The following is a 23,820-nucleotide window of genomic DNA, read 5'->3' on the forward strand; positions in this document are numbered from 1 at the left end:
CAGTTCTTCTTCTTCTTCTTCTTCAAATTTGATGGCATTTTCTTGAATTTGACAAATTTCCCCAATGTGAACCTCGCTCTGCTACCAGTATGGTTCTGAGTTAAACCATTTATTTGAACTTGAAATGAACAGCAATCTTTACGACAAATTATGACCCTAAAAACTAGTAAACATCTCCACATGGTCGCAAAACATCCACTAAGCGTTCAAAGTCACATGACCGAAGTATTTGCACTTTTTGAGTACACTATAACAAACTGTCCTTCACATCAGTTAGGATGACTACAGTTAAAAGTAGATTTACAGACTACCATTCTACCGTTGCACAATTTACGTTTAGCGAAAGCCATTTTGTTCTGTTACTGTATTTAACCTCATTGAATAAAGGAAGTAAAAACCCAACTGGGTAACTGCAAAAAAGGAGGCGCTTCCAGAATTTCTCATGTTTCGCTAAAGGCTTTCAATGTGGAGCTATTTCTAGTATAGCACATAAGCTTGCCTCTAATAAAGGCCCCCTTGTTGCTCGTGGGATGAAACGACTCAAAGAGAATGTACAGATACTACAAGGACTGGGAACTACCAAGTTCATGAATTTGATTGGCTGAAATTGATATTGAAAGCGGTCTAGATTTTCCCATCTAGACCGGCATTTAGTCCAGTAATGTTTTGCAGTGAAAAAGTTACAAACTAATATGCAAAATCATCGACTATATTCTTCTAACAATATTTATTTATGGAAGTGCCCAAAAACCTGATGAGGAAAAAAAGTAAAGAGGACGAGCAAACTTTGGTAGAATTAAATTCAGCTCATCGCCATTTCCAAGCAAAATGTCATTGAATACGAACCAGTTACATTACACGAATTAAATTGTTCTTGTTTACCATTAAATAAACATCTTATTAATCAAGCTTAGTCGGTCTGTATGGGAGAATCCTGACCTTGGTCGTGTGTATAGACCTCACTGCGTTCTAGTCTGTACTCACAACCTCAGTCAAGATTCTCCCATTCAGACCTGCTGCTCAGTTAATAAGAGCAAATTATTTATTTTCTTCATTTGCATAATTTATCCCTTGCAAGTTCCTGTTTACCTGTATTGTTTTTCCTCACATTACTTGTTAAATGCTTTCGGTGCTATGCAGGGTAATTGTTCTATTCTGACTCTAAATGTTAGAGGGTTTAGGATTCAGCTAAAAAGAAGAAGTATCTTTAGTTATCTGAAAGACCAAAATTGCCAGTTTTACTCCCTGCAAGAGATCTATTCCGAGCCAAATGATGAAAAGATCTGGAGAAGCGAGTGGGGTGGTGACATTTTCTTTTCTCATGAATCAACTCACAGTAAAGGCATTTGTATTCTCAGTAACCCCTCCCTTAGCTCATCATCATCAATAGAGAATTTCAGTAGAGATCAGGATGGCAGGATCATTTCCATTAATTTAGTTTTCAAATCAGCTAATCTTTCATTATGCAATGTCTATGCCCCGAACAACTCACAACAGCAAATGTTTTTGCATAATTTAAATGAGTAATTAATGTCCAAAACAGATATAAGCAATCTCACTATAGGTGGAGATTGGAATGTCACACCCAACCACTTGACAACAGAGGTGGCGTCCCATGGAAAGAATCTACCTATCGAAAGAAACTATTTTCTATGATGGAAGAACTAGAGATAATTGATATCTTTCGAAAACAATAACCACAAAAATTAAGCTTCTCATATGAATCCAAAGCAGTGAAAGTTTGATCAAGAATAGAGTTCTTTCTTGCTGCTTGCTCTTTCTCAAACTGCGTTGTGAACATAAATACAAAGGCCTCCAATGCACCTGACCACAGAGCAGTAAAACCTTCTTTACAACTTTCGTAAGAGAGGCGGGGTCCAGGCCTATGGAAGTTTAACAACTCCCTTGTTGGTGATGAAGAATATGTAAGTTGCATTAAAGAAAATTATCCCATTATATGTGAAAAATACTGAGACCTGGATGATCACAGACTAAAGTGGGAGCTTATTAAAATAGAAACAAGGGGCCTCACAATCGCCTACTCAAAAAGCAAAGCCAAAATGCAACATAAACGGGAATCAGATTTACAAACACACCTAGAGGAACTAGAAAAAAGGATTTTTGACAGCACCAATGCTGAATTTATCAACGATGCACTAAATGAAATGAAAATAAAACAACTCATTGTATTCCACAAGGAAAAAGCGAAGGGCTTAATGCTACGTACAAAAACCAGATGGAAAGAAAGGTGTGAGAAACCAATGAAATATTTCTTTAATCTAGAAAAGAAAAATTACGACAGAAAAAAAAAGTAGAATTAGAACTGTGAACGGAAAACAACTACACAAAGCCGACAAAATAGTGAAAGAATCAAAAACTTTTATAGAGATCTCTTTTCTTCTACTAGGGATATTGATGATGGCCAGTTTGAAAACTTTGTCGACCACTTGGAAATACCAAAGCTGCAGGACTTAGAAAAAGAGGAACTAGAGGTGAAATTACTCTGGAGGAATGTAAAGAAGTTTTAAAACCTTTTCCAGTGGAAAATTGCCCAGTGAGGATGGTTTTTCCTGGGAATTCTACAATTGTTTTTTCGACTTATTGAGTGAAGATCTAATCAATTGCTATAATGCGGCTTATAGAGAGGGAGAAATGTCAATATCTCAGCGCAGAAGTGTTACACTATGCACATTCACTTGCACCTTTGTATGTTTTAATCATATGCACTTGCACCTTAATTGCACTTTACAACATTGTCACGCACATATCCAGATAGCATGTATTTATTACTTGCAGCAACTTAATAAATTCAGTTTTGAATGTGTTACCGAACGACAAACATGGAGGCAGCAGTGGGATATTTTTAGTAATCTAACGGATCTAGCGCCTTACCGACTCAACTATTCTTCAGTCTACAGCGATATGGCTTCGAACACCCCGTTTCCCGAGTTTAAGACAACAGGAGATGACAAGCACGACCTGGAAACATACATAGAAGATTTGACAGATTACTGCATCATGCAAAATTGGTTCGATCCATCGAAAGAAACTGACGCACTGAAATGGACCAAGCCTGATAAAGCCATGGCATGTCTCCGGGCACCTCTATCTCCGGCAGCGAGAACGGTTTATAAATACAGCTTGGGTTTGGATGAAGCCGACCAAAAGAAGCCTCATTGTGTTGTCGCCGCATTGAGAGAGTATTATGGCGCTAGCGTTGGAGTGTCAGGGGAACGGCAAAAGTTTCTTCGTTTGCTGCAAAATGAAAACGAATCGATTGCTTCCTGGGAGACGCGAGTGCGTAATCAAGCAGCACAGTGTGAATATGAAGACTTCGCTGACGAGCTTATGAGGGACCAATTTATTGCCGGTTTAACGTCTGATACTCTTTGAGTGAAACTTATCGGGAAAGGGCATAAACATAAAAACACCGCCCAAACAAAGGTTACGCTACGAGAAGTTGTCGAAGTTGCCAAAACGTTCGAAGCGACTGTGTTCACGAATCAGCTCATGAAAACTGCCAGGAACACACAACAGGAACAAGTGAATTTTACGAGCAAATCAGCATTTGCAAATCCGCGGCAAAATCTGAAGTCGGTACAGCAATTGTCACAGTGTTTCTGGTGTAGCGGCAACCATCAACAGCCCCGTCAACAGCACTGCCCAGCATTTGGCAAAAGATGTGGAAAGTGTGGGATCTCCGGTCATTTCGTGCGCGTCTGTAGAGGTGGAGCAAGGCGACAAGGATGACAGCAGCAATCAAATTTTGTCGATGAAGACAACGGTGAAGAAGCATTTGTGGTGGATTGCGAGACACCCTCACAACCTGCAAGGAAATTCTTTGCCCATTTACATCTCATACATGGAGAAAAAACAAAAGTAGTGAAAGCACAAATCGACTTGGCATCCACGTGTAACACCATACCCATCAGTCTACTAAGCGAGGTGTTTCCTGACATAAAGATTTCGCGGACCAGAAGCAGGATTAACACGTATGGAAGCGAAACTATGTGCCCTGAAGGCCAAGTAACTTTGTGTTGTGACAGAAGGGGCAAGATTCACACCATAGATTTTCTTGTGGTCAACGTGCCTAATGAGAAACCACCACTTCTCAGCGGAAGAGATGCACAAGCCCTGGGTTATTTGAAGATGTATGCTGATGAAGCAAACGCAGTTGAAGAAGAAATTCTGCACAATATGCAGTCACCTCCACCACTAGGAAAACTGACAAAGGAAGACGTGCTTCACCACTACTCAAACGTATTTAAGCCAGGCCGGGGAAATCCTCTTGGAACCCCCTTGCAAATCGAACTTGATCCTAATGTTACTCCAGTACACGCCTCAACGCGTCGAGTTCCCGTGGCAAAGTTGGACAGAGTAAATGACGAGTTAAAGAGACTATGCGATGAAGGCATCATAAGGCCGGTCACACAGCCTACAGACTGGCTCTCAAACATCCTGGTAAAAGAGAAACCGAACGGCAAACTTCGAATATGCATTGATCCAAGTCAAACCATTAACAAGGCCATCAGAAGACCCAAGTACACAATACCGACGATTGAAGAGAAGCTTCCACAACTGACTAAGGCCAAAGTGTTCACAATTGTTGATGTATCTGAAGCTTTTCACACCATCGTGATGGATGAAGAGTCTTCTTTACTAACAACGTTCCAGGGACCAAATGGTCACTACTGCTACACTCGCATGCCATTTGGGATCGCCTCGGGACCGGAGGAGTATCAACGGCGCCAACATGAATTCTTAGACGGCTTACACGGGGTAATAAACATTGCCGACGACATCTGTGTTTTTGGATGCGGAGATTCAAAAGAGGAAGCTGACATCGATCACGATAAAAATCTTACAAGCCTGTTAGAAAAGTGCAGCAACCATGACCTGCGACTTTCGGTGAAGAAATTACAGTCTAAATCTCCCTCTGCCACCTTTATGGGGCACAAGCTTACCGACAAAGGCGTAGAACCCGATCCAGCTAAAGTAGCCGCAATTACAGAGATGCCAGCGCCCACTGACAAATCTGGGGTACAGCGATTTCTTGGCATGTGCCAATACTTAAACAAGTTCTGCCATAACTTGTCAGAAACAGTTCTTCCATTGAGGGACTTGACTAAGGAGGACTCTGCATTCCTGTGGTCAAACAATCATGAAAATGCATTTAACTCGGCAAAGAACCTCATTGCTTCAGCAACTACATTACGCTACTAAGACGCAACCCTTCCCGTGACGCTACAAGTGGATGCATCTTAAGATGCCATCGGTGGCGTATTGCTACAAAATGATCAACCTGTTTGCTTTACATCACATACCCTCAACAGCACAGAGAAGAACTACGCCCAAATTGAGAAAGAGTGCCTTGCAATCGTCTCTTGCATGGATAAGTGGCACCAGTACCTATACGGAAAGCACGACATAACGGTACATACAGATCACCAGCCGCTTGAGACAATATTCAAGAAGCCTCTCAACAAAGCTCCTCGCAGACTGCAAAGAATGATGCTGAAGTTGCAAAGATATCAGTTCACTGTCCGATACAAGAAAGGAAAGGAACTCTACGTTGCGGACACCTTGTCTCGTGCAGCCGTCACTGGTCAGCCCTCCTCCACTGCCAAGCAAGAATGCGAAGTGTTCCGTTTGGAAATAGCTGAGATGGATCTTGAACCAAACCGAGTTACACCCAACACACTCAAACGAATAAGACGAGAAACCGCCAAAGACCCAGTTCTAGCAGCCCTACACACGGTGGTATTGAATGGGTCGCCTTCAGAAAGAAAGGAAACCCCAGAGCACCTGAGACTGTACTGGAATTTCAGAGATGAAATTTCAGTTTATGATGGTGTCCTCTACAGGTCCCATCAAGTTATTGTTCCAGCCACTCTACGAGACGAGATGTTACAGAAAATACACAAAGCACACCAGGGAGCTGACAGCAGTATAAGACGGGCATGCGAGTCCCTCTTCTGGCCAGGAATGCAAGCAGCAATCAGAGAGAAATGTTTATCATGTGGACTTTGTGCCCAATACCTAACTGAGCGACCGCAAGAACCAATGAAATCCCATGAGATACCCACTAGACCGTGGTCCAAAATAAGTGCCGACCTTTTTCAGCTGGATGGAAGCAACTACCTCGTTATGGTCGACCATTACAGCGACTTCTTTGAACTAGACCCCCTCAGCGGGAACACATCAGCTAACACAGTTATTCGAGCCATGAAAAGACAATTTGCTCGACATGGAATTCCAGACGAGTGCATAACCGATAACGGCCCACAGTTTGAAAGCCATGAATATTCACGTTTTGCTTGAGAATACGGTTTCATCATACGCAAATCATCACCATACCACAGCCGAGGGAACGGAAAGGCGGAGTCCGCAGTCAAAATTGCAAAGAACATTCTGAAAAAGTCTCGCCATGAGGACCCCTATCTGGTCCTCCTAGCATACCGAAACACACCCCAGCAGGGATACAATTACTTGCCAGCACAACGCCTAATGTCTAGAAGACTGCAGGACATCATTCCCACAGCTCCGCGTTGACTTGTTCCACAGACAGTGTCCCCAAGTCTAGTACAAGAAAAAATTGCGGAAAGAAGACGGAGATCTAAGGCTCAGTACAACAAGCGGGTGTCGGCGCCGCTAACCGAGTTCTCAAAAGGAGAAAAAGTGTATGTGAAACCTAGGCCTACGAACAAACACCAATCCTGGATCTATGGGGAGGTAATTGGAAGACCCGCACCAAGGTCCTGCCTCGTGAGCACAGCAATGGGACCAGTCCGGCGAAACCACGCACAAATCAGGGAGGCAAAGGCAGAACCTGCAGTGGGCAACTATGATGAAAAATAGGACTGATTGGAAACTGCATCCCTACCATCTGAAAGTGGACAGAGGAAACGGATCAGCCGTTGGACCAAGAGCCTACACCGCCACCTCACCGTTCAACAAGAGAACGCAGACTTCCCTCACGATTCAACGACTTCCTTATGGAATGAACACTTTAATGACTTTCTTGCAGAGATGTAAAGACTTTGTTTACATGAACACTTTAGTTTAATGACTTTCTTGCAGAGATGTAAGGACTTTGTTTACTCATGAACAGTTCAGAGAAATTATGTTTAGGTCCACTATATAATGGACATTCTATTATTGATTTTATCTTCCAAAAGGGGAAAGGTGTTACACTACGCACATTCACTTGCACCTTTGTATGTTTTAATCATATGCACTTGCACCTTAATTGCACTATACAACATTGTCACGCACGTATCCAGATAGCATGTATTTATTACTTGCAGCAACTTAATAAATTCAGTTTTGAATGTGTTACCAAACGACAAACAAGGTACTATTAATCTTAAACCGAAAGAGGATTCAAATTTACTTAGCCTAGCAAATTGGTGGTTGATTACTCTACTAAACATGGACTACAAAATTGCGTCAAAAGTAATAGCCAAAAGATTACAAAGGGTAGTAAAACTTATCAATCCAGACCAAACTGGATTCATAAAGAGAAGATATATCAGCCAAAATATCAGGTTAACTAACGACATTCTAGAGCAAACCACAAATCAAAACATCCCTGGGATACTCAACCAACTTGACTTCAAAAAGGCATTTGATACCACTGAATGAGAGTTTATTCAAAAGACGCTTGCTCCCTTCAATTTTGGGGATAGTAGTCAACAGTGGATATCAACTCTTTACAGCAATCCAGAGAGCTCTGTTATGAATAATGGCTTCTGTACCAACCCTCTCCAACTCACAAGAGGTGTGAGACAAGGTTGCCCCCTATCGCCTTATGTATTTATTTTAGCTGTGGAAATCTTGGCATGCAAGATAAGGCAACACAAAGAAATACAAGGTATACAGATTTTTAAAAAAGAATTCAAAATAAGTCAGTTCACTGACAACACCTAACTTTGGTGTAGCAGCTGCGAATCTGTTAAAAACTCTATTCCAGTGTTTAGTGACTTTGGTGATGCCTCCAGTCTGAGATTAAACCCATCCAAAACTAAAGCTTTGTGGCTCGGCCCTTGGAGGCACGACGTGGACAACCCTTTTGAATTCCACTGGCCTAAGGAGCCAATTGGAATGCTGGGAATAGTTATCTCTTACTACCATAAACAAAACATGGGAAAAAACTTCAAAGCAAAAGTGGATAAATTAAGGTCATTCCTCACATTTGCATTGCGCATCCTTACTGCGCATAATTTTTGGCGTCATTAGCACGCGCTCGTGCACGCGCATATTGAAAACATGATGGATTTGCCTTGATATTGAGCTCTGTCAGTTGAAAAATGGCTCTAGGTCACCAATGAGCGTGGGCACCCCAATTTTTTTTCCAGTCATTGTAATCAACTAATCATAAGCTTTGCGTGAGAAAAGACTGATCTAATTTCTATTGCTGAAAATTGAATAAGAAAAATAGCAGATACACTGTGGTCTTTTCTGTTTTGCAGTCGGTAACCAGGTCAAGAAATTTGGTTCAAATTTTTAATCAAGGATTTAGCTTTCTTCCTGAATCAAACTTAAAATGTTTATTTGTGTCCTACACAATGTATTGACTGTAGTTTAATGTGTGTTCTTATGAGTCTGGGTTCACAAAGATTTTACAATTACTGGGAATGCATTCTTATAATAAGCATTAAATAATGCCAAAATTGGGCATTTTCAATGCTTCACTGCTCCTTAATGAGCATGGGCAACCACCTTTTTTATTTCAAAATTGAAGTTATCATGTGACAAATATTTAGTGGACAAAGTTTGAACAAAAATCTATTGTCACTTTTATTTCAGAGGAATTACCTTAAGCACTATTCTTGACATCTGGCAATCCTGCAGCCTTACTCTGTTAGAGAGAGTTCTTATAACTAATGTCTTGGTGTACTCAATGTCGATTCTAACTCCCTTCTTTTTAACTTTATTTGGAAAAAAGCAAGACAAAATTAAATGAAAAGTAGTGTCTCTTAATTATAGCAATGGAGGTTTGCGTGCACCAAACACTGAGTTAATGTCCAAGTCACTAAAACGTCCTTGGATTTCAAGACTATTGAAAAAAGAGCAAGCTTGGAGAGGAATGCTGGAAGACAATTCCCAACTACTTCTTGGATAAATACAGTACTGTGCAAAAAGAATGCAAATAAATTTTTTCCTCGAAATTTGGCTATTGTTCCCACCAATTATCGTAGAAATTTCGAGCAAAGAATCATGATTTATCGGGTGATATTTCGAAGAAAATTCGTTGAGTAACATGAAAATTCGCTGATCTAAGAATAATATTTTGATGACATTTCACCAGAAATGTACCAAAAATTCATGTAGCTAAACGAAAAATCAATCCCGAAAACGATATTTCGTTGAGTATTGGTAAGCGTACAGCCCTTCGATGACCTTCAAAACAATTAAGCTAAAGCAATTAAGCTGAGTGTCAAAACAACCCGAATGAAACTATTCAAAAGAATTCACAAGATGTTTCAAAAACCTACAAGCTTGACGTTTATTCGATTGATAGTTTGTCTATGAAGCGATACAACAGTGTGATGCCCTTACCATTTTGACTGACAATAATGTTCGATCTAAGCTTACATTCTGCTCTCGCATGAAGTCCTTCAACTTTCCTTTGCTGTTCATCATTCACAAACAACTCAACATGTTGAGTCTCCTGTCCAGGCATGGCGTTAACCTCCACTGCCATAAAATGAATGCCTAGCGTGCGCCAGTAACATCAAGAAATGCGCCCTCGAATTCCCTCATGGACTGATGCCATTTTGGATTTCATTCCATTGTTTGCCCTCCGTATAAGGAACGTAGGTCCCAGTCTTCAGTGAGTTGTGTGTGTTTGTAACAGGCGAACGAGAGGTATTGGGATGAAACAAAAACTTTACTTTTCCAGTGAAACATACTAGCAAAAGTATGGCTCAGTGACATAACAACACAAGTTGACGAGGCTTGCTCAACACAACAACTTTATTCTCTAAGCATCTTGGGTAATACAACAGCTTAACACAACTTCCGGTTACGAATATATTACACTGCTTTCCCCCAGATTTTCAGGATGCACTTATACCCAAGACATAGTGATAACCTACAGTTACAGGTTAAGTTTAACAACTGGTTTTCTAATCCTTTGAGATCTTCACAAAACTGTAGGTGGACTACTTACAACTAAAGGAGATACAACAGTATCCTCGTTTTCAGGCAGATCTACATGTGGTTCAGAAGTACTATTGAGAGGATTCACATTATCATCATTTATTTTCTGACCACTTGATTCAGGCACCACAACATCTGGCTCACTGACATCATCTGGTACATTATCATGTGCTCTTATCATGTGATCAGTGTGCACATATCTGGTTTTGTGTCCCGTCCTAACTACATAGGTTCTGGGCCCACAAACTTTAATTATAGTGCCTGGAATCCACTTATCAGTCTTAGAATTGGCCCTCGAGTTTCGTACCCGCACCCTGTCATTTCTTACAAAGGATCTTTCCCTCTTACATTTCAAATCCTGATACATTTTCTGTTTCTCTTGCTTATTCTCTACAACTTGTGCCAGATTAGGCTTAATCAGACTTAATCTTGTTCTTAGGCAACGCTTCACCATCAACTCAGCGGGGGTCACACCAGTTGTACTGTGAGGGGTTGTGCGATACCGAAATAGAAAATTAGCAAGTCTGTGTTTCATAGAGATGCCCTTTTTACCCTCAAGCACTTGTTTAACTAAAGCATCCTTAACAACTCTCACAGACCTCTCCGCTGCCCCATTAGATTGAGGGTGATAGGGTGGAACCAATGTGTGCTTGATGCCGTTTTTGCGCATGAATTTGGCAAATTCAATGGACGTAAACCGTGGTCGGTTGTCAGACACCACCTCTTCAGGTAAACCATGAGTAGCAAAAATTAAACGGAGCTCATCAATAGTCCGTTCAGTAGTTGTAGAGCTCATATGTTCCACTTCAATCCACTTTGAGTGGCTATCGATTACTACAAGGAAGTAATCATTACCCTTGTGACAGAAATCAATATGGATCCGTTGAAATGGTCTAGTTGGCCACTTCCATGGGATCAGGGGTGCACTGGGTGGGGCATTTCTAACATTTTGGCATACTGTACATACTCTCACTGCTTCCTCGATTTCCTGATCCATTTTTGGCCACCACATGCATGTACGAGCAATTGCTTTCATACCACATATACCAGGGTGTTCCCAATGCAACTGCCCCAGCATTTTGGCTCTAAAGATTGGTGGAATAATCACCCTAGAGCCCCAAAGGACAAAGTCCTGTTCACAGGACAGCTCATTTCTTCTATTATGATAGGGTTTGAGGGTCTCATCAGGACACCCTTCTGGCCAACCTGACATCACAAATTGATGTACCTTACCAAGTACAGGATCTACAAGGGTTGCCTTTCCTATATCTTCTGAAGTGATTGGAAAATCATCATCAATTACCCTCACACTGTAGACCACACCCTCACTTCCCACTGTGGAGTCCTCATGTGGTAGCCTTGAGAGAGCATCACAGTTGGCATGGTCTTCAGATCTTTTGTATTCAATCTCATAGTCATACGCCGAAAGTACTAGAGCCCACCTCTGCATTCGAGCTGCTGCTAGTGTGGGAATAGCGGATTTTGGATTGAAAATTGCCAACAATGGTTTGTGATCAGTGATCAGGGTAAATTTACGCGCATACAAAAACTGGTGAAATTTTTTTACACCAAAAACAATTGATAATGCTTCACGCTCAATTTGTGCATAGTTCTTTTCACTTGAACTCAGTGTCCGAGAGGCATAGGCTATTGGCCTCTCCTGGCCATCATCCATCACATGGCTAATAACTGCTCCAATTCCATAGCTGGACATATCACAAGCAAGTCTCAGTTCACGGTCCCCATCATAATGCACCAACAGTGCATCACTGGTGAGACCTTGTTTACAAGCTTCGTATGCTTGCTGACACTCTTTTGTCCATGTCCACTGGACACCCTTTTTGAGGAGCTCATGTAATGGTGCTAGTGTGGTTGCTAAACCTGGAAGAAATGGGTGATAGTACTGGACCATGCTCAAAAAAGATCTCAACTCACTGACGTTTTGTGGTACTGGTGCCCTTTTTACAGCAGCCACTTTTTCCTCAACTGGATGCAAACCTTCAGCATCTATCTTCAAACCCAAATAGACAACTTCCCTCTTCAGAAATTTACACTTTGCCATCTTCAAATGCAGGTTATATTTATGCAACCTCTCCAATACCTCAGCCAGGATTTTGATATTCTCCTGCCAACTGACACCACCAATAAGAATGTCATCCTGCTTACACACACATTTTTCTACTCCTTGCAAAATCATATCCATTTTAGCTTGGAATATTTTAGGTGCTGATTTAACCCCATATGGTAATTTGGTGTAGGAATAGAGCCCCTTGTGTGTGCTAATTGTCAGGTACTCATGACTTGCTTTATCAACACTTAGCTGAGCATATGCATGCGACAAATCAAGTTTGCTGAAAAATTTTGATCCCGAGAGGGCAGCATACAAGTCCTGTTGGGTGGGAAGGGGATACTGCTCATCTTCAACAGCTGAGTTGATGGTTGCTTTGTAGTCCCCACAAATTCTAACCAATTTGTCAGCCTTTGGCACAACTACTATTGGGCTTGCCCAGTCTGATCTGTCAGTTTTAATGATTACCCCATTTTTCTCTAACTTATCCAACTCCTTTTCGACTTCATCTTTTAGTGCATATGGAACCCTACGTGGCTTAATAAATATGGGCTTTGCACCATCTTTCATGGTGATGTGTGCTTCCAACCCTTTCATGCCCTCATAGCTATCTTTGAACAACTCACTGTGTTTAACTAGTAATCCATCAAGTTGACTTTTGGCACTTTCCAACTCGGATCTTGTTAAACTAAATATTTCACCCCACTCAAGCCTTATATGGTTTAACCAATTTCTTCCCAGCAAAGTAGGCTTCTTCTCATAATCAGCTACAATAATTGGCAATGTATATTCATGGCCCTTGTACACTACATCACACAGCATTTCACCACACACTGTAAGGGTTTCACCCGTATAGGTTTTCAATTCAACTTTTGACGGACGAAGTGGAAAATTACTGAATTTCTGAGAATGTGTGCTCTTACTCATTATTGAGTAATCAGCTGCAGTGTCTACTTCCATTGCACATGGTGAACCATTTATGGTCATTTCTACAGTATAACTTTTGTTGGTAGGATTATCTGTACCAACTGCATACATGGAATAAATACCTAACTCATCATCATCATCACAACCTTCTGTGTTTGATTCTAAGACACTATGAACAGTACCTTTAGCTCCTGGTTGTTTTGTTTTCATGCCAGACTCAACATCTTTACTGCGACAAACTGATGCAAGGTGACCTACTTTGCTACATTTTTAGCATTTTGCTGACTTAAATTTACACTTAGGTGCAGCATGCTCACCACCACACCGGTAACATGAGGGTTCCTTAGTGTTTACAGTTTCCAGTTTATTTACTATGCCTTGGCTGTCATCACTTGCACTGACAGGACGGAATTCTTGGGTGTTCTTCTCTGCCATTTCCATTGACTTTGCAATCTGGCACGCTTTCTCAAAAGAAAGATCCTCAGTGTTCAAAAGTTTATTCTGTATTTTGGGATTGTTCAATCCGCACACAAAACGGTCTCTCAGAGCTCGGTTGAGAAACTCTCCATAGTTACAATGAATCGATAACTTCTTCAAGGCCACAATAAAGTCACTGATGGATTCGTCTTGTTTTTGATAGCGAGTTCCAAAATGAAAACTCTCTGCTATCTCCAATGGCGCTGGATTGTAATGTTTCTCCAATGCTTTGACAATGTCCGCAAAAGGAGTGTCTTTTGGTTTCACTGGTGCCAGCAGATTGCTCAGGGTAGAATATGCTTCGGGTCCAATCTCAGTCAGAAAGATAGCACATTTTCTATTTGCAACTGCGAGATTGGCTTCCTCTTTACCCTCGCCTGTTTTTTCTATGATATTATTTGCCATGAAGAACATTTCCATTCTTTCCGCATAGGAATGAAAAGTCTCTCGCTCAGGGCTGAACTCGCCGACACGACCAAACAATCCAATTCCCGCCATTTTGATAGCACGTGCTCAAACTTTGATCAAGTTGCCTCGGTCGAAAACAAACCTTTTTCCTCACACAGAGAAAATCAAAACTTCACGGGATTTCTCATGCGTCTTCGTGCATGTAGAGTATCCCATCCTCGTCGCCAAAATGAAACATACTAGCAAAAGTATGGCTCAGTGACATAACAACACAAGTTGACGAGGCTTGCTCAACACAACAACTTTATTCTCTAAGCATCTTGGGTAATACAACAGCTTAACACAACTTCCGGTTACGAATATATTACATCCAGTTCAGACCTCTTTAACTGTACACTAGTTCATGTCTACGAGCTATTTAATTTAAAAGGGACTTTTATGTAGGTGATGAAAGGCAAGTTATTGGTTATAATCAATCAAAGTAGTTGTTTTGTGAGTCACTGTGCAAGTGAAAGTGCACAAATGAAATCACTTTTTGAAGTTTCTCTGTTTGCATGAAGATAAATTGTCTACATTCTTTGGCTTTTTCTTTGCCAAGTAAAGTTCTATCAAAAAATGCTTAAATTGTGATACAAAACTAAAAACAAGGTTGAGACGGCATTACCGCATTGTACTGATGGCTAGTTGGGAGAAAATATATTGACTCACTTAGTGACAGGGCTCAACAGGAGAATATATTTTTTACAACTAGCCATCAATATAATGCAGTAATTACATTATAATGACGAAACACGGATTTGATTGTTGAGTCAGTTCTATTGAATGAGAGAGATGCTCTTATTAAATGTGCCAACAAGTTGCTTTGATTTTCTTTTTGTTGCATTGTGTTTTTTTATTTTAATCTGGAGTAGATGCAGGGAGGTGTGTTTTCAATTGGTCCACATTTTAATAGTTCATTAATCGTTTACTGAGTCGGTTTCATTGAAGGAAAGGCACTGCGGCACGTTAATCAGTGTCAACCAGTGCTGCTTTGCTTAGCTTCAGTGAATTAAACTCTTACTGAAACATCCCGCAGACTCAGTGTCTTTATAAAATAAATTATCTTTAGTCTGTTCCATTGAACTAAACAGTATCTTTAGTTTAGTGAAACAGACTTAAAGACAATTTTGATATGTCAATGCGTTGTTTTGTTTTGTGTTTTTTTTTTTCTTTTGTCGATTTCATTATCGTTTATAATGCACTGTTTTGCTTCAGTAATATTTGGGCCCTTGGGATGTTAAACTTGCTTGTTGACATCACAATGATCCATTTGCCACCTCTAGATCTGTTTTGCACATTTATATTGCAAGGAAACAAATCAAAAAGTTATGTAAAGTACTGTTCTTAGGCTCTTTTTAAATTTGTTGCTTTTAATATCCAATTAAAAGTGTTGTTTTTAAATACTAATGTGAAACGAGATGAAGCCAAATATGATCCAAACTCTTAGCAAATAATTTAGCAATTTACCACGTAACAGCAAGCACAATCAGTACTCGCTTATAAATTAAAGAAAGCCAAAATACTCAGAGCTAGTCCCAGAAAGAACTCTTGCGCTACAAAGGTAGGTAAAAGAGGTTAAAAGATACAGTACTGTGCAAAAGTAATGAGAGCGAATTTCGACGAATTTCAATGTATTTCGATGAACAGTGGCGAAAAAAAGCGAATTTTCGAAGGAAACAAAACTTGAATGAATTGTCCACAAATTTTCGATGCCGCTATTGTTTTAACATCTTCGACATAGCAGTGACGTTGGCAAAAGGCTGCTTGAAAAGTCGCTCAACTTTTCGTTGAACATGTCGAAGTTTCATGCGAATTTTCGACGAGCAATTCAAATTTTCAAAAGGTCGTTCGCACGTTCGCACGGTATACACGTACATCATTCGTATTTTTGAGCTTTTCACATGAGGCTTTCAACTAACAATAAAATTCTCGTGACTTGCTCATGCGACAACTGATGGTCGCGTAAGCATGGCAACCTACGTTGCTTTTATTTGGTAAGATTTTGCGTAGCAGTCATTACTCAGTAAGCAATCATGGTGAAGGTATCCAACTATACAAGAGAACAAATTCAAGCTCTTACTGAATGCGGTCTTCAACCTGTCGCAATTTTCGAGCAATTACAGTTTGAAGGTCTCCGAGTCAGTTATCCAAGTGTTGCAAGAATAGTCAGGAAAGTGAAACTTACTGGATCTATCAAGAACAGCACCAGGTCACGTCACCCAAGAAAGCTGAATGAGGCCGGTAAATCCTACATCGAAGTTCAAATGCAAACAAATGATGAAACAACCTGCCGCCAGATCCAGAAAAGCCTTGCCAAGCGTGGCGTCATGGTCCATTCCTCTACAGTCTGAAGATACCGCAAAGAGCAAGGCTGGACTCTCCAAAACACCGGATACTGCCAGATGATTCGCGAAGCAAACAAAGCAAAGAGGTTGGAGTTCGCCCAGTGAGTGATCAACACTGGAGACACGTTCGACAATGTTGTTTTCAGCAATGAAAGTTCTATCTCCCTTGAACAGTTTTGCCAAACTTGTTACCGAAAGATCGATGAACCTGCGAAGAGGAAACCCAGACCAAAACACCCTTTGAAGCTTCATGTGTGGGCTGGCATCAGCAGACACAGGGCAACAAAGATCTGCATCTTTGAAGGCATTATGGAGGCTAGCCTATACTGCAGTATCTTAGAAAGCACGCTGATCCCTTTCCTTCATGACACTCTACCGAACCACAGATTCATGCAGGACAACGATCCAAAGCATACGTCAAGAGTTGCGAAGGCCTTCTTTGAAGAGAACAAAATAAACTGATGGCATACCCCCCCAGAAAGCCCAGATCTCAACCCCATTGAGAACTTGTGGCACGAACTGAAGTTCTACTTGCAGACATGAGTAAAGCCCAAGACTAAACAAGAACTAGTTGATGGCATTAAAAAGTTCTGGAACGAGAAAGTATCAGCCGAGAAGTGTAACAATTACATTGACCACGTTCTCCGGAAAGCCATCTCTGCAGTTATTGCTGAAAAGGGGGGAGCAACCAAACACTAACTTGCATTCCCCTAGCAAGTATCAACAAAACGGCTCCTTTAGGAGCCACCAAATCTAAAAAACGTTATGACCAATGGTAATGAAACTCCTTTAACTCAAATTATGATTCTTTTAGCTATTCAAACAGCGTATCGATGGCAAGTTTATTCACATATTTTTAGTGAAGTAGGATAAGCACCTCCAGCCCTTTTTTGCCATCATTTAATCCCCTTTCAGAATTTATTTAACACGTAACCTGCTATCATACCCTTCCTCCCTATTCATAACCCTTATTGAATAATCAAGTGTACAAGTATCCCTCTTTCTTTGAGTTTCCCTCTCTCATTCGATCACAGTGGGTTTTGCTGAGTTAATTTTCGCTTCTTTGATACAAATTTCTTACAATGCATGCGGTTTTGTCAATTAACCGCCACCAAGCATAAATCGTCAAAATATCACCTCTGAAGTCTTGAGATCAATGGAAATATTTATTACACAAGCTTTCTTTTGTTTAGTCTGAAAGTCTTAAGCGAGATTTCACGGGGACATTTGTTTTTTTTTCTAATTTTAAAAAAGGCCCAAGCTGCATGCAACTTTTTAACAGTTTGTAATTAAAATGTGTTCGGCCTTCATTCATGTTCGCTGTGCACACATCCCAATAAAAACATCATCACACTCTCAAGTCAAGGGGTCTTTAGAAGCTATTCACACGTTTAGCTTTCTTCTGATTAGTTTCAAGCGAGATGTCTTAAAACTTTTCTTCTGTCTTAATAGAAAAAAAGGGAAGCCAACCTGTATGGCACCTTTAGAAGTTTTTATCAAAACAATGCGTGCGTAAACAATGCTTATCTAAACAGCCGCCGCAGGTACATCACAAAAATACAAAATCACACTTTTGCCAGTTTTGGTATTCATAAGTTTAGTTTTCTTCGGTTCAGTTCGAAGGGGAAAATCAGGAGAAGCTATTTTTTTAACAGAAAAATCTTTGCCAAGCTTTACGGAACATCAAAATAAAATTTTATCTGCCGTGCGCGCTTCGCAGACAAGCACAAACATAGTGACCAATAAGTGTGAATTTGTCAATTAAGTCGCCACGCGCATGTTTGAGGCTAGAAGTTAATTAAGTAATATATTGTTTTCAAAGTCATTCAAATGTAAACATAAACTTCTTTCAAAACAAAAGGGAATGAAAAAGCCAATCAAGTGACAGGATTTTTGATCTGACCAAAGTTGTGGTTTAGTATAAAAGGCCCATACGCTGCCATCAGTTTTTAAAACACTTGTTGCTGACTGCTAGTTCAAAATGAATCAAATCATGCCTATTAATTTGAAACGTGGCCAGCATTCCGCTGTTTTTTGGCCTACCATAGTCAATCCATCGCCACTTAAAGAAGGCCAGAAAGTGCGTGCTGTCTGGGGGAAAGGAAAGAAAGAGTACACTGCCACAATCAGCTGTTATCCCCTTATCGAAGAAGAGCCCTTTGATAACGGTCAACCACAGCTATGCCAAGCAAAGGCAAAATGAAAAATTGTAAGTATTTGTTACTTTAGCAATTTAACTTGTCTTTGATTTAAATATTATGAATGCTGTTTAATCAATCAGTTAAATTCAATTTATGTAAACATTTGGTGGCAATCGTTAGCTTACAGATGCTGCCCAGTCCCCTGAGCCAGCCAAGAAGGCCCGCAAACCTGTAAAAGGAAAAGAAACAAGTGGAAAATCAAAGGAAATGCCTAAAGGAAATGTATGTATTAACCTAATTAACCTTACTTCGAAGATTAGCTTTTGCCAAGTCTTACTGTATTGTGATTTCTCTGAGCGGTAAATAAGGCTCAGATTCGTTACAGAAAATAAACATTCAGGGTCGGTTCAGCCTCAGCTCAAAAATTTATACAGTTTTTATATAAAGATGAGCAAATAATAGTGTGCGGCATTATCTGTTGACTCGGTGATTGCCAAACAACCTTGACTTGTAATTTCACTCTGACTCACTATTATGCTTATAATTTTGTAGCACTTATGTACATTAGACTTAAAATGTTTGCGCAGTTAATCTGAAGTTGTTCTTGATCGTTTCCTTACAAAGATTGTTTTTGTGAAAATTGCAAATTTAATAGGAGGGAGACGTTGGTGTTTGCAGTATTGTGGTATTAGACAATTTTTCATGCGGCATTTCGGTGATTTTAAACAGTTATGATACGTGCTGCTAAAATGGCATACCTTTGTTTATAAATCTTGTAACTGACACAGTGTAATGTTGCTTCATACGAGATACTCGCGTAACTGTCAGTCTATATTGAAAGTTTGTGTTTCCTTCTATATGTATATGCATCAAGCACTCCTCTGACTAGGTTAACCAATGTTTATACTGTTTCTTTGTTTATATCTTACATCATGCATGTCGTTTATATTTCCACAGATTGTGAGTATCGTGTCACCCAGCAGGAAGCCAGAAATAGTCCAGGAGTCATCTTCAGACAGTGATTTACCAGAGGATGAATTCCCCCTTTCAGACTTGATTCCAGCACGACAGGCCCAGCAGTCTGCCCAAAAGTCCAGTATCGAGGGCCTGATTGATCAGGCAATCCACACATTGGATAAAACAAATACTGTAAGTTTTTTAAAGTTTGATGATTTTGTTACTTGGGTTTCTGGAAAGGAGCAGAAAACTTTAACAATTTGACTTAAAACTAAAACCAAACAACGAAACTGACATGCATAAAATACATTTTTGATTTTATTCGGCATGCTTTCAAGTAATTTTGACTACAATTTGCAATTACGCGTTCTACACAGTTCAACCTTTCCAAGTGATTCATCCGATTCAAAATTTCAATGTTAAAAGTTACCTACACTCTTTCTTTTTTTATACTGAGAATATTGTTTTTCCGGCCAAGGCTGAATATTCTTATTTTTCTGCCGATTTTAGGCTGAAAATATTCTTGTATTATTCATAAATTAGTTACATGTAGTCCAGTTTTTTAAAGTTTGCTTGCTAGTTTTCCCGTTTAGAAAAAGGAACAATTATATCAGTTAAGTCAAAAACATACAATTGCATTTTATTAACAGATTTTCAACACAAAATTATATTCTATTGAAAATCTCAGCCTCTGGTTTATTCTTATAATATTTTTAAAGTTTTGCAGATTTCAGCCTTGATATTCTTATAAAATATATTCTTATAAAAAAGAAAGAGTGTATTAATTTAATGTTCTTTTACTTCAGGTTTCCCAGAATGATTACCATGAGGCAGTGACGGAGCTTGGACTACTCCGAACAATGGTGGAATGGTTAGAATGTTCCTTCGCCAGCCAAGAAGCAAAACTGGATAGGGTACTCGCGATGATGACATCAAACCCGCCCCAGCAACCCAGCAAACTTCAGCAGCTCAGTCGGCAGCCCCAGTTTTCTACTCCTGATTTAAACTACCACAGACAGAATTCACTTGAGCTGCCATTCACTCCACCACAGAGGACAAATTCCCACCCAGATGCAGTCTCTGTTTCATTTACGTCCTCTTTGGTGGACCCGGAGAGAGTGCTTGATCACTTTGACGATTTCATGCCTCATTCGCAGCAGGATTTAACAGGTACACACATGTATTTCAAATGTTTGGTAATGGTAAATGTGACATAATGGAAATCTAAATCAGTTTGGACTTGCGTTATTTTTAACGGAATGATTCATGGTTTTTCCTCGTGTTTGGTAGTAATAAATGTCATCAAGGTTTACATGTAAACTCTTTTTTGTTAGGACCTTTTTTATATAAGAACGCAGAGGCTGAGATTGACTCAAATTTTAAGAACATACAAAGAACACACCCCAGGCTGAGAACCACTGGAGAAAGTTTATTATGACAACTTTTTTAAAGAACAGTATGAACTCTGTTAAATTGCAACGTAAAACTTGAGTCTATACAGTCCGAATATACACCAAGATCATACCTTCATTTCAACTGCTTTTAGGGACATACATGGACATAAACTACGAGCTTGTTTTATTGCATGGTTCATCGTAGAACATCTTTGGCTGTATGGTTGGTGGCTTAAGAACATCTTAAGAACGTTTCAGGTTCAAATAGCAAAATAACCTCTCCTCTCTTAGGCTTAGATACAGTCCCTATCGGTGGATCAAGAAAGGTGCGGCTTCCTAAAGAAGACTGTGCGCATGTGAAGTCAGCTGGAAAACCGACAGCGATGGCCCTGCATCTTGTCAACAGGCTGTTCTCCAAGGAGACTCTCATGAGGTCCACTGTGCATGAAACTAAAGAATTCGCCGCACTGGACGCCATCATCATTGCTGCAATTAAAGGTAAGCTTGACAAGTCAGTATTGTTTTGATGCTAGTGCTTGTGAGTTCAAATGGTGTTGCGGGGGAGGTAAAATGTATAAAAATGAGACATGACTAGATAACTTACCCAAACTTTGTTTGTTTCTTTTTAGCCGAAGTAACATCAGCCTTCAGCTACATGTGCCGTAATACAGAAGACAGGACCAAGATCTGGGAGGGATGTGAGATAAGCATTGGCAAGCAATGCCAAAACCTGAGAAAAAACACTAGGCAAGAATAGCTGAGATCGTCAGTTAACCTGAACTCGCTAGTTTTCATTTTTTTCATAAGTTAGTCATACGAGCGAAGTTTCAAATGTGGTTATATTTTTATTATTCTATACAGGATTCTATTGTATGAGCCAAGTGGCGATTGTAAAAGTAGCTTTCTTTATTTTTCCATAGATTCATGTTATCGAACTAGTTTCATACAGATATTTGTTATCATGCAAGGCTAGCCTAAAGTTTTGAATTACAATTAAGTTTAAAAACAAATATTAAACAAAATATTGCTCTATACGTTGGTTGCTTTATTATTTTAACTTTAACGGTTCAGGTGAAGAAGGTTAGATTTTCTCACGGTCATTGTTAAGTTATGAAAAGGGTTGATTTAGTTCCCTTTAAAGTGCTTATCAGTTAACAAATCTGTTTTTGGCCTTACGGAATTTTGACAGTAAGGAATAAATTTGCATCTTGAGCTGTGTTGACACGCTGCTTGCTCCTCACTACTGTTTTTTCAATGTTCGTAGTGTACTAAACAGTCCTTAATTTGAGAGCTGAGTTTTGTCTTCTTAAAGGAAGGAACAATTACCTCAGTACTCGGTAAATTTCCCATTTTCAAGGCACGGCAATGTTCTCATCAAATAGTTTTCTCTATACACATGTACATTGGTTGTTTTATTATTTTAACTTTAACAGTTAAGATGAAGAAGGTTAGACTTTTCTTGCGGTCATTGTTAAGTCATGAAAAGGGTTGATTTAGTTCCTTTTAAAGTGCTTATCAGTTAACAAATCTATTTTCAGCATTGCAGAATTTTGACAGTAAGGAATAAATTTGCATCTTAAGTTGTGTTGACACGCCGCCTGCTCCTTACTACAATTCCCACAGCCAACTATGTTCTCGACGTTCGTAGTGTTCTAAACAGTCCTTAATTTGAGAGTCGAGTTTTGTCTTCTTAGAGGAAGGAACAATTAACCCAGTACTCAATAAATTTCCCATTTTCAAGGCACGGCAATGTTCTCATCAAATAGTGGATTTTTAGGCAGTTGGGATAAAACAGTCTAACTGGAAGTGTAAACATTGTGACTGGATTCTTTCGACAGTGGTAACAATAAGTTACAGGTAAGTAAGTCCAATTGCAATCAAAATAAATCATGTTCACCAACATGTTTCGGTCTTTGAATAGTTTTCTCTCCTTTAAAAAAGGCTTTCCTTCTGTGAAGTGATTTATAAAAAAAACTTGTGCATGCAGTGAAGCGAAAAGAGTATTATCACTGCTGACCAGACAGCAAGTAAGCTTAGGCGGTTTTGTGTGCAAAAATGTTCAGAGCAGCCCTTGGAAGGTTTTTCTTTTGATAAATTTCACATGTTCAAAGCGAATGACAGTATTCTCATTATTTTGAACACGACTGGGGATAAAACGGCTTAAATCCGCCTTAAATTTTGACAAGAAATTTTCATGTTTGTGTTGACACGTACAGGTGTGCTTCGAAATTCACATTCATCTGGTCAAATTGAATCACAATCCTTGTCACATTAAATTGCATTCAACTACATGTCTTTGGCCGTAAAAACTTTTTGTTCCATTTTACAAGAAGGCTTCCTTCCGGGACAAGAAAGAGCACTAATGAGCAAGTAGTTTGATGATCTTCCCTTTCCTTTGCACAACAGTTCTTTGATATTTTGCTGGCTTGAAAGTTCGTTTCTTCAAACTTTCACTGTGTCTTGGGAATTTTCGATCGACCATGATAATTATCATCGAAATTTATTTGAATTTTCTTGTAGGCGGTACGAATGTTCGTTTGAAAAGTCCGCAATGTTTCGAGGAAAATTCGCGAGAACAAAGGCCCACTTTCGTCGAAATTCACTCTCATTACTTTTGCACAGCACTGTAACTGTTTCTGTTTTATTGGTCATTGACTTTTCTCAGATTGGTGGCTCCTAAAGGAGCCATTTTTTTAAAGTTCATCAAGAACTTTTAGTACTTGGTTGCTGCTCCATGTAATTCAACCACAGCTGGAATGGCATGGTCAATATATTTCGCACATTTTCGTTGCATCTACCTTCTTCCTCCAAAACTTCTTAATGCCCTTGATCAGTTCCTGTTTTGAGTGGGGCTTGACCTTTGTTTCCAGGTAGTATGTCAGCTCGTGCCAGAGGTCCTC

The 23,820-nt window shown here is 39.8% G+C and overlaps 1 protein-coding gene and 1 pseudogene across 6 annotated transcripts in view; one reads left to right on the plus strand and one right to left on the minus strand.

Moving 5' to 3' along the window:
• LOC110051717 (COP9 signalosome complex subunit 3-like) overlaps positions 1-23,820 on the minus strand; it is a 226,401-nt gene that overhangs the window by 149,416 nt on the left and 53,165 nt on the right. The gene's annotated exons all lie outside the window — the stretch shown is intronic.
• LOC149111026 (uncharacterized) lies at positions 2,868-5,356 on the plus strand (annotated as a pseudogene).

The sequence above is a fragment of the Orbicella faveolata genome, unplaced genomic scaffold (genome assembly GCF_042242905.1).
Source record: "Orbicella faveolata isolate gen_17 unplaced genomic scaffold, um_ofav_v1 contig_24, whole genome shotgun sequence".
NCBI lineage: Eukaryota > Metazoa > Cnidaria > Anthozoa > Scleractinia > Merulinidae > Orbicella > Orbicella faveolata.